Source organism: Gorilla gorilla, chromosome 14 (genome assembly GCF_029281585.2).
Source record: "Gorilla gorilla gorilla isolate KB3781 chromosome 14, NHGRI_mGorGor1-v2.1_pri, whole genome shotgun sequence".
In the NCBI taxonomy this organism is placed as follows: Eukaryota; Metazoa; Chordata; class Mammalia; order Primates; family Hominidae; genus Gorilla; species Gorilla gorilla.
The window spans coordinates 113,890,533-113,907,504 of NC_073238.2; positions in this window are offsets into that span (position 1 = coordinate 113,890,533).

A 16,972-nucleotide genomic window follows, 5' to 3' on the forward strand; every position below is an offset into this window, starting at 1 on the left:
TTGTAGGGTTTCTGCTGAGAGATCCGCTATTAGTCTGATGGACTTCCTTTGTGAGTAACTTGACCTTTCTCTCTGGCTGCCCTTAACATTTTTTCCTTCATTTGAACCTTGGTGAATCTGACAATTATGTGTCTTGGGGTTGCTCTTCTCGAGGAGTATCTTTGTGGTGTTCTCTGTATTTCCTGAATTTGAATGTTGGCTTGCTTTGCTAGCTTGGGAAAGTTCTCCTGGATAATATCCTGAAGAGTGTTTTCCAACTTGGTTCCATTCTCCCCATCACTTTTAGGTACACCAGTCAAATGTAGATTTGGTCTTTTCACATAGTCCCATGTTTCTTGGAGGCTTTGTTCATTTCTTTTTACTCTTTTATCTCTAACCTTGTCTTCTCGCTGTATTTCATTAATTTGATCTTCAATCCCTGTTACCCTTTCTTCCACTTGATCGAATCAGCTATTGAAGCTTGTGCATGCGTCATGAAGTTCTCATGCCATGGTTTTCAGCTCCATCAGGTCATTTAAGGTCTTCTCTACACTGTTTATTCTAGTTAGCCATTCACCTTACCTTTTTTCAAGGTTTTTAGCCTCCTTGCAATGGGTTCAAACATGCTCCTTTAGCTCAGAGAAGTTTGTTATTACCAACCTTCTAAAGCCTACTTCTGTCAAGTCGTCAAAGTCATTCTCCATCTGGCTTTGTTCCATTGCTAGCGAGGATCTGCAATCCTTTGGAGGAGAAGAGGCACTCTGATTTTTAGAATTTTCAGCTTTTCTGCTCTGGTTTCTCCCTATCTTTGTAGTTTTATTTACCTTTGGTCTTTGGTGTTGATGACCTACAGATGGGGTTTTGGTGTGGATGTCTTTTTTGTTAATGTTGATGCTATTGCTTTCTGTTTGTTAGTTTTTCTTCTAACAGTCAGTTCCCTCAGCTACAGGTCTATTAGAGTTTGCTGGAGGTCCACTCCAGACCCTGTTTGCCTGGGTATCACCAGTGGAGGCGGCAGAACAGCAAATATTTCAGAACAGCAAATATTGCTGCCTGATCCTTCCTCTGGAAGCTTCGTCCCAGAGGGGCACCCACCTGTCGGCTCCTACTGGGAGGTGTCTCCGAGTCAGGCTACACGGGGGTCAGGGACCCACTTGAGGAGGCAGTCTGTCCGTTCTCAGAGCTCAAACGCTGTGTTGGGAGAACCACTGCTCTCTTCAGAGCTGTCAGACAGGGATGTTTAAGTCTAGAGAAGTTGTCTACTGCCTTTTGTTCAGCTAAGCCCTGCCCACAGAGGTGGAGTCTAGAGGCAGTAGGCCTTATTGAGCTGTGGTGGGCTGCACCCAGTTCGAGCTTCCTGGTTGCTTTGTTTACCTACTCAAGCCTCAGCAATGGCAGACGCCCTCCCCCAGCCAGGCTGCAACCTCGCTGTTCAATCTCAGACTGCCGTGCTAGCAGTGAGCAAGGCTCCGTGGACATGGGACCTGCCCAGCCAGGCACGGGAGAGAATCTCCTTGTCTGCCGGTTGCTAAGACCTTGGGAAATGCACGGTATTTGGGTGGGAGTGTCTCGTTTTTCCAGGTACAGTCTGTCACAGCTTCCCTTGGCTAGGAAAGGGAAATTCCCTGACCCCTTGCGCTTCCTGGGTGAGGCGACACACCGCCCTGCTTCAGCTCGCCCTCTGTGGGCTGTACCCACTGTCCAACCAGTCCCAGTGAGATGAACCAGGTACCTCAGTTGGAAATGCAGAAATCACCCATCTTCTGCGTCAATCACACTGGGAGCTGCAGACCAGAGCTGTTCCTATTTGGCCATCTTAAAAGGATCTCAGGAATAATCCATTTTTTAATGGCTTGTGGGAACTTTTAAACCCTGATATAATCTGTGTAGCTGTCTCACTAGCCATCAAAAATCTGTCTTTTCTTTTTCATGGGGACTTGGAGGTGATCAGCTGCTTCAAGATGAAGCTGATCTTCCCAGCCACAGGCTGCCAGGAGCTCATTGAAGTGGATGATGAACACGAACTTTGGACCAATTATGAGAAGTGTATTCTGATGCTCTGGGTGAAAAGAACGGAAGGGTTATGTGGTCCAAGACAGTGATGGGAACAACAAGCAAGTCTCCACCAAGAAGCAAGATGCCTGACCATGGCCGTGCCCATGTGCCATTGCATAAGGGGCATTCTTGTTAGAGACCAAGGAGAACTGGAGAAAGGAGGCACAAGTCTGCTGGGTGTGGTGGCTCTCGCCTGTGATCCCAGCTACTAGGGAAACTGAGGTAAGAGGATTGCTTGAACCCAGGAGTTCAATGAGCTATGATCACACTACTGCACTCTATCTTGGGTGACAGAGTGAGACCTTGTATCTTAAAAAAATTTTTAAAGAAAATTCAAGTCTGTTCTGGATTGCACTATGGATGCCAATCTGAGTGTTCTCAATTTAACTATCGGCTAAAAAGGAAAGAAGAATATTCCTGGACTGACTGATGCTACTGGGCCTCTATCCTGGGGCTCAGAACAGATAGCAGAATCCACAAACATTTCCATCTTCCCTAAGAAGATCATGAACACCAGTGTTTTGTGAGAAAGCCCCTAAACAAAGAAAGTAAGAGACCTGGGAGTAAAGCACCCAAGATTCAGTCTTGTTATTCCATGTGTCCAGCAACACAAATGTACATCTATTGCTCTGAAAAAACAGCATATTTAGGAAAATAAGAGGTTGCAGAGCAGAACATGCTGAACTTTTGGTCAAGAGAATGCAGGAGGTCAAACAAATTGCCAAGAACAGATAGCCAAGAGACAGAGCTGTCCTCTTTGATAAATTCTACCTCCAAGTTTAAGTCTTGTCAAAACAAACAAACAAAAAAGAGATTTTTCTAAGAATAACAAACAATAAAATCACACATCAAGAAACAAAACAAACCCCAGCTTGCCTTATTCTTCAGGGCAAAGACTCCCAATTGCCTACCTAATATCCATTCTCTCCTTCTTCCTTTCTAAAAGAACCATGTTTTTGCTCAGGATCGCAATGCTCCTGACAACTGCATTTCCCAATCGTGCATGTTGGGTTCAGCATGTGACTCAGTTCCAACCAATGAGGTGTGAGTAGAATCATTGGGTGCCACCCCAGGAAAGCTTCTTAAAAGGGGATCAGGGCAGTTGGCATGCCCCTTTCCTCCTCCCTGCCTGGAAGGGGTCCCAATGTCTAGGGGGCAGAAGCCATCTTGGATTCATGAGACCCAAGGCCACACCCCAGTGATGGCAGAGTGAAAGAGAGCAAGATCCTGAATTAGGTGGAGCTGTTGCATCAGCTCTGGGCTGCCTGCCTCCTGACTTGTATTTGGATGGACTATTGTGAGTTGAATTTTCTGTTAAGTGCACCTATTCCCAACCCACAAACCTGCCCTTTGGTTTTCATTATCTCTGCATGTCCCAATCATATCAATGGCTCCCATTGTGTGTTCATTGTATAGCAGGAGACCACACAACATAATATATTGTTAAGACCCATTTGTTGACTGTGTGATTCCCAGATCAGGTTTTTTGTTCCTCCTGATATGAGGCAGTGAGAAGTACAAACCATCACCTACAAAGTATATTTGATCTGAATCCAAACATGAAGCAACTATTATACGAATTCAGCATGGAGCAGGGGACAATCTAGTAAACTCACCTGAACCCCAAAAGTTCCATGTGACCAGAAAAACCTAAGAAGGTAGTGGTAAGGGGGTGCTATTCTAGATTAAAAGAGGCTAAAGAAAAATAATTAATGAGTAATTAATACCTGGGTGACAAAAGAATCTGTACAACAAAATCCCATGACACAAGTTTACCTATACAATAAACCTACAGGCTGGGCGCAGTGGCTCACGCCTGTAATCCCAACACTTTGGGAGCCCAAGGCAGATGGATCACGAGGTCAGGAGATCGAGACCATCCTGGCTAACATGGTGAAATCATGTCTCTATTAAAAATACGAAAAATTAGCTGGGCATGGTGGCACGTGCCTGTAAGTCCCAGCTATTCAGGAGGCTGAGGCAGGAGAATCACTTGAACCTGGGAGGTGGAGGTTGCAGTGAGCTGAGATCACACCACTGCACTGCAGCCTGGGCGACAGAGCCTGAATCTCTCTCTCAAAAAAAAAAAAATAACACATAAAAAATAAAAAATAAACCTACACATGTATCCCTGAGAGACTGGCGGATCACCTGAGGTCAGGAGTTCAAGACCAGCTTGGCCAACATGGTGAAACCCTGTCTCTACTAATAATACAAAAACTAGCTGGGTGTGGTTGTGGGTGCCTGTAGTCCCAGCTACTCAGGAGGCTGAGGCAGGAGCATCACTTGAATCCGGAAGGCAGAGGTTGCGGTGAGCCGAGATCACGCCATTGCACTCCAGCCTGGGTGACAAGAATGAAACTCCATCTAAAAAGAAAAAAAAAGAAAAAAAAGTTAAAATTTAAAAGGAAACATAACAATTAAACGAAATATGTGTACCTCAGATGGATCCTGCATCAAACAACAAAAGCCATCAGTATCACCCAGGATACCCAGATTCACCTGCCAGAATCCCAGAGGCATCCAAGGTGCCTGCATGGTGTGGAAAAGGCTTTTCTCAGTGGATGCCTCCCCCATTCAGAATCCCACGCAGACCCCTCCAATCAAGGGAGAAACCTGGAGAGTAGTTGACTCCAAAAAGTACTTTACATAGCTGGGCTATAGAAAGAAATCCGGAAGTCTCTTTACCATTCCAAGGATCTCCACAGCCACAGAAGCTTAAGAAGATTCTTAAATCTCCCAGGGTTGCTTCTGCGGGAATTGACGGACCATGGTAAGGAACACCTGGTAATCCTGCCACAAGCCTCTGAAGCCCGCAGGGGTGCTCCTGGCAGGTGAGAGTCTGGGGTGCCTCGCTGGGTGTGCAGCAAAACTCAGCACTGCTGCCACTTGTTGGAACACAGCCAGCGTGGAGCTAGAGCAAGAGAAGGGGGCATGCTTGTGGAACAGCAAACGACGAATGCGAAGTTACCTCTCATGAGTGGAGACAGCTGGGTATCCCACCTGTGTAGAAACTGGATGTGAGACCATGCAAGGCTAGATGGTCCACTAGGGGGAGGTAGAGTCCCGCGGTGAAGGGCACTAGTTCCCGGACCGAGAGCCCGTTTCTACCTCGGCTTCTGCACTTGGCAGGTGGGTGACCGGAGGCTGGACACAACCCCTCTGAGCTTCAGGTTTCTCATCGTAAAATGGAGGTGATAACAGGCTCTACAACATAGGTGTGCTGCGGATCACACACGTGCCTGGCATGCTGAACACACTCCATATTAGCTGTTATATTATCATCTGCTGGAATCAATTCTTTATTCCCGGGACCACCAGAGGGGCAGACCGTCCCTGTTCATATACACCTGGAGTGGGTGTGCAGCAGGGCCGACGAAGACAGTTGCATGTCAGAACTCACTAAGCAAAGCCTGGAAAATGCTGCTCACCCAAGGTGGGAGGATGAAGGCATGCGACACATCAGGCTCAGGGCGCCCACCCATGTCCTCCAGCTCTAACCTCTGTCTAGTTTCTTTTCTTTCCTTTCCTTTTCCCTTTCCCTTTCCCCCTTCCCTTTTCTTTCTTTCCTTTTCTTTTTTTTTTTTTTTTTTTTTTTTTTTTTTGAGACTCTCTCTCTTTCACCCAGGCTGGACTGCAGTGGCGCGATCTCGGCTCACTGCAAGCTCTGCCTCCTGGGTTCACGCCATTCTCCTGCCTCAGGCCCCAGAGTAGCTGGGACTACAGGCGCCCGCCACAGCGCCCGGCTAATTTTTTGTATTTTTAGTAGAGACGGGGTTTCACCGTGTTAGCCAGGCTGGTCTCGATCTCCTGACCTCGTGATCCGCCCGCCTCGGCCTCCCAAAGTGCTGGGATTACAGGCGTGAGCTACCGCGCCCGGCCTTTTCTTGTCTTTCTTTCCTTTTCTTTTCTCTTCTCTTCTCTTTTTTCTTTCTTTCTTTCTTTCTTTCTTTCTTTCTTTCTTTTTCTCTTACTTCTTTCTTTCTTTCCTTCTTTCTTTCTTTCTTTTTTTTTTTTTGAGATGGAGTCTCACTCTGTCACCCAGGCTGGAGTGCAGTGGCACAATCTCGGCTCACTGCAATCTCTGCCTCCCAAGTTCAAGTGATTCTCCTGCCTCAGCCTCCTGAGTAGCTGGGACTACAGGCACGCACCACCATGCCCGACTAATTTTTTGTATTTTTAGTAGAGACAGGGTTTCACCATGTTGGCCAGGCTTGTCTCCGGACCTCAAGTGATCCGCCTGCCTTGGCCTCCGAAAGTGCTGGGATTATAGGCATGAGCAACTGCAGCCAGCCTAGTTCCTTTCTAAAAATATGTGGCTGTGGGCAAATCCACATCAGGTAAAACGTCCCGCCTTAGCCATTTCTTAGTGTGCAGTCACACGCATTCAGTGCATTCACACTGTTGTGCAGCCACCACCACCACCATCCATGGAACATTTTCCATCCTGCAGAACTGAAGCTCTGGACCCACCGAACAACAACTGCCCATTCCCTCCTCCTTCAGGCCTGGCAACCACCACTCTCCTTCCCCTCTCCAGGCATCTGCCTATTCTGGGCACCTCATATAAGTGGAATCACTCAGTATTTGTCCTTTTGAGACTGGCGTATTTCCCTTAGCAGATGATCTTCCAGGTTCTTCCATGTTAGAGCATAGGTCAGGATTTCCTTCCTTTTCAAGGCCAATATTCCATTGTATGTTTCTGCTGCATTTTGCTTATTTATTCATCTGTTGATAGACACTTGTAATCGTTGGTCAGTTCCTTTTGAACCAGGAGACCCATTAAGGATTTTCTGATATTTCTCCAATATGGCAAGGGCCTAGGAGAATAAGAAATGATTTGCAGAAGGCAAAGGAAAGAAATTCAGCCAATGTACAGACTAATGTGCCTGCACAGTCCCTAAATGTCACTCATACAGTGAGGGATGGCTTTGTGCATTCCCCGTGACAGTTACTAAGTTATTGCCTCTCACTCCAAACCCAGGCTTCTCTGCTTGGCTTTGTGATGTTGGGCTGAGACTCTGCAAACCACAAGTTGGGTTCTACCATTTTGGGGTGCTACAGGAAGCTGAGGAAGAAGGAGGGGCTCGTGACCTCCTTGCTGCTTGGGGCCCCTTTGAGCAATACCCCAGGGACACTCCACCCAGCAAACGCAGCTGCTTTCTGCAGCAGCAGCTGAATCCAGGTGCCAGTGCTTGCAACACTAGCAGAGCCAGTTTCACCACTCCCAGCCCGCCACCAGCTGGCCAGCGCGTCCTTCTCAGAGGTCTGGTCCTAGTGCCCTGGGACCACTCCTCTAAGTTTCAAGGTTTTGTTTTTATTTTTGTTTGAGACAGAGTCTCACTTTTTTTGCCCATGCTGCAGTGCAGTGGCGTGATCATGGCTCACTGCAACCTCCACCTCCCGGATTCAAGCGATTCTCCTGCCTCAGCCTCCCAGGTAGCTGGGATTAGAGGCATTCACCACCACATCCTGCTAATTTTTGTATTTTTAGTAGAGATTAGGTATCACCATGTTGGCCAGGCTGGTCTCGAACTCCTGACCTCAAGTGATCCATCATCCCCCACCTCGGCCTCCCAAAGTGCTGGGATTACAGGCGTGAGCCACCACACTTGGCCAAGTTTCGAGGTTTTAATCATTGGACCTGCTTCCCTCTGTTTGCCCAGCCCGAGAGGTGGTAGCTGCTTCCTCTGTGATATCTCAGACTTATTCCTTACACCTTCAGTTACCTGGTGAATATTATATGTAGTTAACAAGTCTTTGTATTTAGTTCTCTCTTTTCATATTACTGGTGTTTCTGCTGGTCCCCTGATGGAACCCTAACTGATGTAATCCTGCTATGGTCTGAATGTGTACCCCCGTATTCATGGGCTGGAAAGTTGCATTAATCCCCAATGCAACTGTATTGGGAGGTGGGGCATTTTGGGAAGTGTTTAGGTCACGTGGGCTCCACCCCCATGAATGGATTGATGCCTCTATGAAAAGGGCTTGTGGGAAGGGGTTCACTCTCTCCCACTCTTCTGCCAAGTGAGGACACAGCAAGAAAGCCCTCACCAGATGCCAGTGCCTCTGTCTTGGGCCTCCCAGCCTCCCTAACAATGAGAAATGCATTTCTGATCTTTATAAATTACCCAGTCTCAGGTATCCTGTTTTATAGCAGCACAAAATGGGCTAAGACAGCCACCTAGCCACTATCTCAAACCTCTAATGCCCTTGCCAGGTCCTGGGTTTAGCCCCAGACCCCTCATTCTAGGAAGAATGAGCTGGTCTTTCGTTTCATCCAGAAAATTGAAGCTGTTATAGGTGACCTCAAACATCGTCCTACCCCCACCACAATCTACAAACATTTCTGCAGCCAATTTCCTTTTGGTCAGCCTCAGAGGATAAAACATTTTTTTTCCTCTTCAATTCCAAAACTTCCACAGGTCCTTTTGACTCCACCCCATTCCCATGTCCTGTGGAGCCCAGCTCTGAGCTCTCTGAGCTCATATCCTATCCCAATTTTTTTTAGAGACAGGGTATTGCTCAGTCACCCAGTCACCCAGGCTGGAGTGCAGTGGTGTGATCATGGCTCACTGCAGCCTCCACCACCTGGGCTCAAGTGATCCTCCCACCTCAGCCTCCAGAGTAGCTGGGACCACAGGCACACACCACCATGCCCAGCTGATTTTTTTATTTTTTGTAGAAATGGGGGTTTCACCATGTTGCCCAGGCTTGTCTCAAACTCCTGGGCTCAAAGAGTCCACCCACCTTGGCCTCCCAAAGTGCTGGGATTACAGGCGTGAGCCACTGGGGCCAGCCCTCTCCCAATTCTTAACACGCTTCTTTCCGTCATTTCCAGGAGAAGTGACTAAGGGCAGGTCAAACCATTGGTGGATACGTCTCCCGCTCTGTCCTGCTGTGTTCACACTTGTCCCATGCACATCCACCCATGAAAGCTCTGCAATCCTAGCATCTGGCTTCATGCCCCGCAGGAGGGAGGCAGGGAATTCCTATTCAGTGTGTGTCTGTTGAATGCCGAAGACATGCAGAGGAGTTACTCATGTGAACCTGGAACATCTGAGACAGGCCTCAGTTAATTTAGAAAGTTTATCTTGCCAAGGTTGAGGACGCACCCATGACACAGCCTCAGGAAGTCCTGAGGACATGTGCCCAACGTGGTCGGGGGACAGCTTAGTTTTATACATTTAGGGAGACATGAGACATCAATCAATATATGTAAGAAGTACATTGGTTTGGTCTGGAAAGGCGGCGTAACTTAAAGCAAAGGCAGGAAGACTCAGGTAACAGACAGGTGAGACACAAAGGGTTACATTCTTTAGAGTTTCTGATGAGCCTTTCCAAAGGAGGCAACTCAGATATGCATCTATCTCAGTGAGCAGAGGAGTGACTTTGAATAGAATAGGAGGCTGGTGGCCAGGTGCAGTGGCTCACGCCTGTAATCCGAGCACTTTGGGAGGCCGAGGTGGGCGGATCATGAGGTCAAGAGTTCGAGACCAGCCTGACCAACACATGGTGGAACCCTCTCTGTACTAAAAATACAAAAATTAGCCGGGCATGGTGGCACACACCCGTTATCCCAGCTACTCAGGAGGCTGAGGCAGGAGAATCACTTGAACCCGGGAGGCGGAGGTTGCAGTGAGCCAAGATCACGCCACCTCACATCAGCCTGGGCCACAGAGCAACACTCTTTCTAAAAATAATAATAATAGATCAGTACTGGTTCCTTAATTGTCACAAATATACCATACTAATGTAAGATGTTAATAAAAAGGGAAACTTAGTATGGGGTTTATGGAAAAATCTTCAAACTGTCTCTTCAATTTTTCTGTGAATCTAAAACTGCTTTAAAAGTAAAGCCTATTACCTATTAAAAAAATTTTTTTAGCCGGGTGTGGTAGCTCACGCCTGTAATCCTAGCACTTTGTGAGGCTGAGGTGGGCAGATCACATGAGGTCGGGAGTTCAAGACCAGCCTGACCAACATGGAGAAACCCTGTCTCTACTAAAAATACAAAATTAGCTGAGCGTGGTGGCGCATGCCTGTAATCCCAGCTAGTCGGGAGGCTGAGGCAGGAGAATCACTTGAACCCGGGAGGCAAAGGTTGTGGTGAGCCAAGATCACGCCATTGCACTCCAGCCTGGGCAACAAGAGCAAAACTCCATCTCAAAAAAAAAAAAAAAAAAAAAAAATTTTTTTTAAAGTAGACTCCTGGGCCTCCCTTCAGAATCTCAGGTAATGAGCCCCAGGACTGCACTTTAAACAAGTGTCTCCGAAGGTTCTTGCACACCCTAAAGTTTGAACACCATTTTAAGAATCTCAGCTGGGTGTCGTGGCTCACGCCTGTAATCCCAGCACTTTGGGAAGCTGAGGCGGATGGATTGCCTGAGGTCAGGAGTTCGAGATCAGCCTGACCAACACGGTGGAACCCTGTCTCTACTAAAATTACAAAAATTAGGTGGGCGTGGTGGCGCACGCCTGTAATACCAGCTACTCGGAAGGCTGAGGCAGGAGAAACACTTGAACCTGGGAGGCAAAGGTTGCAGTGAGCTGAGATCACGCCATTGCACTCCAGCCTGGACAAGAGCCAAACTCCATCTCAAAAAAAAAAAAGAATCTCTGCACAGAGTTAAGTTAGAAAGAATTGTTGCTGGCTGGGCGCGGTGGCTCATGCCTGTAATCCCAGCACTTTTGGAGTCCGAGCCAGGCAGATCACAAGGTCAAAAGATCAAGACCATCCTGGTCAACATGGTGAAACCCCGTCTCTACTAAAAATACAAAAATTAGCTGGGCGTGGTGGCACATGCCTGTAGTCTCAGCTACTCAGGAGGCTGAGGTAGGAGAATTACTTGAATCTGGGAGTGGGAGGCTGCAGTGAGACGAGATTACACCACTGCACCACTCCAGCCTGGCAACAGAGTGAGCCTCTGTCACAAAAAAAAAAAAAAAAAAAAAAAAAAAAGGAAAAGAAAAAGAATTGTTGCTTACAGAGTGGATGTGTGCCTATCCGTCTGCTGCAGGCCTTCCCATGGCATTGTTTTGATTGCCCTATGTATGTATCCACAGGAGCCAGCACTGAAGAATTGGGAGGTTCTTCAGCACAGTCCACACTCTGGGCTGCCTTTCTACAGCCCTCCATTCCCTGTGTTCCAGCATAAGGCTCTGGTGTGGCTCACCTCCAGGGACAGTTATGTGCCCGTCAGTTTAGCACAGCCCGCATTCTTCCCCATTGCTCCTAACACTTACGGACTGTCATGACCATGTCTGTATTGTTAAAGTGTTGAACAAACCCGTTCTCTGTATCTGTGTCACCATCAAAAGTGGAAAAATGCAAGGTAAATCAAGTGAGCCTGGGCCGGGCACAGTGGCTCATGCCTGTAATCCCAACACATTGGGAGGCTGAGGTGGGAGGATCACTTGAGGTCAGGAGTTTTAGACCAGCCTGACTAACATGGTGAAACCCCGTCTCTACCCAAAATACAAAAATTAGCCAGGCATAGTAGCGCATGCCTGTAATCCCAGCTACTAGGGAGGGTGAGGCAGGAGAATTGCTTGAACCCAGGGGGCAGAGGTTGCAGTGAGCTGAGATCGTGCCACTGCACACCAGCCTGGGTGACAGAGTGAGACCCTGTCTCAGAAAAAGTCAAGGGAGCCTGTGTTTCTAGAATCTGGGAGACGGCGCACCTTTAGTTGTGTAGGTGGAGACTATCACTAGGTGACGAGCATGAAAGCGAAGTGCATGTGTTGATCGTTTGCACCAGCCTGCTTCCCTCCTCGATGGCGCCTGTGGGCATCTGAGTGCGCCAGCTCCCATTTGGACCTCAGGGCAGTGAGGGGTGCTGCACCCCCATTTGGACCTCAGGGCAGTGAGGGGTGCTGCACCCCCATTTGGACCTCAGGGCAGTGAGGGGTGCTGCAGTGATGATCAGGCCATAGGTGTATGCGGAAGGAAGAAGGTGGGAGAATGACTTCTTCCCCTCTGTTTTATCACCCCCTGGGAACGCCATGGAGAGTACCTCGACTCCCTAGAGAATTGGGATCCTGATGGAGCTAAGCCAGAAGCTGACTTTTTGGATGATCACACTGTTCTGGTTCTTTACTCCTAATTGCTGCTTTAGGAACAAACTGTCTCATGCGTATTCTGGCAGAAACAGACAGACTTGATTTTCAGAACCGTCTTTTCTTTTTTGCCAAGATTCAGAGTATGATTACTAACATGATGATATTAATAGTAGCAAGCTCTTACTGCAGGCAGTACTTCTCATAGCTTTCACTCATCACATACATGGGGGCATCAGCAGAGGGGGCAGTGATGATGACCCTTTTGGCTCCCCCATCTAAGTGATCCCCAGCCTTCTCCATGGTGGCAAAGATGCTGGTGGCCGCCACAATATAATCAGTGCTGGCATGACCCCACTTGATTTGGGTGGGATCTCACTCCTGCAAGATGGTGATGGGATTGTCATTGATGGCAGGTTTCCCGTTCTCAGCCTTGATGGTGCTGTGGAACTTGCCATGAGCGGAATCATACTGGAACATGTAGACCATGTAGTTGAGGTCATTGATGGTGACAATATCCACTTTGCCAGAGTTGGCAGCCCTGGTGACCAGGCCCCCAGTATGGCCAAATCTGTTTTTTCTGGCCTTCACCTTCACCATGGTGTCTCAGGGACACAGCTGGCACTGCTCAAGAAGATGCGGCTGTCTTGTCAAACAGGAGAAGCAGAGACCCAGAATAATTATTTAAATGATACATTTTATCTTAAGAATTCAGGTGGATTTTTTTCCTTCTCAATCCAACCTGTGGGTTAATTAGCAGATTGTGTTAGAGTCTGTTTTCCTTTCCATTAGAAGTCTGCAGTCAGGGGCCAGACCCTGTAAGTTGTCATCACAAAAAGTTCATGATCAATGAATGCTATACCTCTGTTTTAGGGGTAGAGTCTCACATACCATTTAAACTCCATGATGTAAAGATAATATGGAAAATTGGAGAGGATTCAAAAACATTAGAATGACCAAAGGGTTGGAAAGTTACAGAAATATTTAGTCTGGAGTAGAAAAGGCTGAAAGGTGTTTGAAAATTCACTTCAAATACATGAATAAACGAATCAAGAGGATATTGAGCAGATGTTTTGGTTTTGTGGCTGATGGAGCAGATTTGGTTAAGGCCATTGCACAGAGCAGCTGCAAGGGACTAAAATTGAAGAGCCTCTGTACTAGGGATCAGGGCTGCACCCAACAGTGGGCAGGTTTTAGTTGGAAGAATGGATGGCGCACAAAGGGAGTGGTTTATTAAAGGAAACCCACCCAGATGGACACGTGGACATCAGAACTATTTAAAATTAGTGTCAGGATTCCACCATTCCTGGGCACATTCCTCCCTCCTTGGAGTCAAGTTTCCCCGTGCAGGGTCCACCTGAGTCTCACTCTGTCTCCCTGTTGTGTTTGCACAGGGCAAACCCTCCTAAACCTGCTGGCTCAGAAAACCCAAGAGGTTATTATTTTGTGTCTTTTTGGACACTGGTGGGGGGTACTCATTACTGAATAAATTCCCTTCTAAACAAATACTCCATCCCTAGCAGGCAGAAGGATATTAACATTTGGCAGATCAGCGCAATGATCTCACTTTAACATCTTAACCAACCCCAGCTTCTACAAATAGATGATATCATTGTAGCAATATAGGGGAGACTCTGCCAGCAGACTTTCTGAGACTCTCCTGGAACATAATTTGTCTCACAACACTTTTGGCAATCCCTTAGCCATACTAGGGGGAGGGGTAGAGGGGAAGGAGAAGGTTGGGGTCTAGGGGTAAGAGGATAAGGAGATTAGGCAATTCAGCCTCATTTCCTTCCTTCCACTTGAAGGAGCCTCTGTAAAAGCTGAGGTTGCACCCACAACCTGGGAAAGGTGCAACCGTCACACACCCAGTGACAGGAGTGTCAGCAAACCACAGAGCGTGGCGGAGGGGGAGGGCAGCCAGGCTAAGTGTCCAGTGTTTGTAAAGTCTACACTTGTGCACAGTAACATCCTAAGCCTTCACATTCACTCACCAATCACTCGCCGACTCACCCAGAGCAACTTCCAGTCCTGCAAGCTCCATCCATGGTGATGGACGGTGATGGGCTATTTCCCCAATGTAGAAAGCAGATTCAAAAACAGATTCAACAAAACATAGCAAGGCACCTGCCCTCTGCAGGTGGACCATTTTTAATCTTTTATATCATATTTTTACTGCACCTTTTCTGTGTTTAAATACACACATACTTACCATTGTGTTACAATTGCCTACAGCATTCAGTACAGGCCCATGTTGTACAGGTTTATGGCCTGGAAGCAATGGGTTATATCATATAGCCTAGGTGTGTGCTAGGCTACACCCTCCAGGTTTGTGTAAATACACTCTGATGTTTACATGGTAACAAAAATGTCTTGCCTGGGACTAGAGGTAGGAGAATAGGGAGATTAGGAAATTCAGCCTTACTGCCTTCTTTTCACCTGTAGGAGATGCTACTGGTGTCCCAACTGCATTCTCTTTGCCCACCCTGGAAGTAGTACCTAGCGCTTCAGTGGCAATTCTCATATAAGCACCCATGTCTCTCTGCCTGAGGGCTTTCTCTGGATACAGGGGTGTGCTTGGCCCATGCATAGAGCAGGCTGAAAGTGCCCAGGGGCTTATAACCCCCAGGAGAATCTCCTACTTGTATCTGAAACTTTTGTCTCAGAGTCTGCTTTTGGAGAGACCGAAATTGAAACAGATGGCAATAATATGAAATATTTTTAAGAATCTGAGTGATGAAGTTTAATGAAGTTCTAATTCTTTTAAAAAGTATCTCAAATGTTCTGTTACATTTTGTTACTTTGCAGTAATTGTTCCACTGCACTGAAATCCTTTTCACCCAAATATGCAGCTGGAAATACTATAATAAATAACACAGCTCCCATTTTAAAGGAGGGCAAAGCTGGGCACGGTGGCTCACGCCTGTAGTCCCAGGCTTTAATCCCAGCACTCTGGGGGGCCTCAGCAGGAGGATCACTAAGCTCAGGAGTTTGAGACCAGCGTGGGCAACATAGTGAGACCCTGTCTCTACAACTAATAAGATAATTAGCTGGGTGTGGGAGCATGCACCCTGTAGTCCCAGCTACTTGGGAGGCTGAGGCATGAGGATTGCTTGAGCCCAGCAGGTCGGGCTGCAGTGAACCATGATCATGCCCCTGCATTCCAGCCTAGGTGACGGAGCGAGACCCTGTCTAAATATATATATGTATATATCCCACAGTTCTGGAGGCTGGGAAGTCCAAGATCAAGGTACCAGCAAAGTCAGTGTCTGATGAGGGCTGGCTCTTTGTTTCCAGTTGTGCCTTCACATGGTGGGAGCGCAGAACAAGTGCCCTCAGGCCTCTTTTATAAGGACACTGATCCTGTTCATGAGAGCTCTGTCCTCATGACCTAATCACCTTCCAGATGACCCACCTACCAGCACCACTGTACTGTGGGTTCCCTTTCAACATATGCATTCTGAGGGACACAAGCATTCAGACCAGAGCAACATGTGAAATGGAATAGGCTCCAGACCTGAAAGAATACAAACAGGCTTTTCACCCACATAATAAGCATGTGGCAAGATAGTCAAAGGTGGTTAGAATCGAGAACAATCTGGTTTTTGTGCAGCATTGTCTGCCACTATTGGACCTCATGTGATATCTCCCAATTCATTGTCGACAACCAAAAATACCCTATGAATTTCCAAGCTACTCCCTGCTGAGTAAACATCCAAAGTGAACACTACTGGATCATTGAAAAGATTTAACTACTCTTTTCAAAGATTCCAGACCCACTTTCTTTCTTTTTTATCTTTTTCTTAGAGAAGGGGGTCTCACTCTATGCCCAGGTTGGAGTGCAGTGGTGTGATTATGGCTCACTGCAGCTTTGAATTCCTGGGCTCAAGCAATCCTCCTGCCTCAGCCACCCAAGTAGCTGAGACTACAGGTGCACACAACCATGCCCGGTCAGTTTTTAAAATTTTTTATTTGTAGAGGTGAGGCCTTCCTATGATTCCCAGGCTGGTCTCAAACTCCTGGCCTCAAGGGATCCTCCTACCTCAGCCTCCAAAACTGTGGGATTACAGGTGTTAGCCACTGTGCCCAGCCCTGTTTTCCAGTAAGTATTAGTTTATATGTATTATATGTTGAAAGTGGATTTGAAGCAGTGCAAAGTGCATCTGAAGCCTATTTTATCCAAGGATTGACCACCAACCCTAGTGATTATCTACTGATTTCCCCAGAAGGCTGCTGCCGAGAATCTCTGGAGATTCGGAGATGGACTTCTCAGCCACAAAGTGGAACAGGATATCAGCTCTATGCTGGGGGGACAGGAGATACCGTTTGTACATAGCTCGATACTTTGGAAGTTTGTGATTGTTTGTTGTTTTCGGCCTTCTCCACTACTTAGTAATTTTTAGGAAGAATTTCAGTCTATCTCAGCTATTCAGAAGGAGCACTGTACTAAAGGCAGGTGAAAGCAAGGGGAAGGTGGTTGTTCGGGATGCTTGGCCAACCATCTTCCCTCCTGCCTGAAAAAGACTCTGTCCTTTGACCAAAACTCCAGTCAGGCTTCTCTGAGTCCTCTGCTTGACTAGGCCCAGTCTTGGGCTTTTCTCTCTGTCCTTGCAGAGCCCAGTGTGAGCAAGAATCCTGCTAAGTGGCTCTAGTGAAAAGCCTCTACTCTTGGCTGACCACCCTTGTTATCCGATCTCCCTGGCCTGCCTTCAGCAGGAATCCTATCAGGTCTGTTTAGACAGAAACCCCCTTATCCCTGGGGCTTCCTCTTAGTAATTTTCCATGCGCTGCTTTCCACCCTGCTCCTTGATTATAAATCCCCACATGTCCTTGGTAGGGTTGGTGTTGAGTTCAATTTCTCCCCACTGCAAGGCCCTGC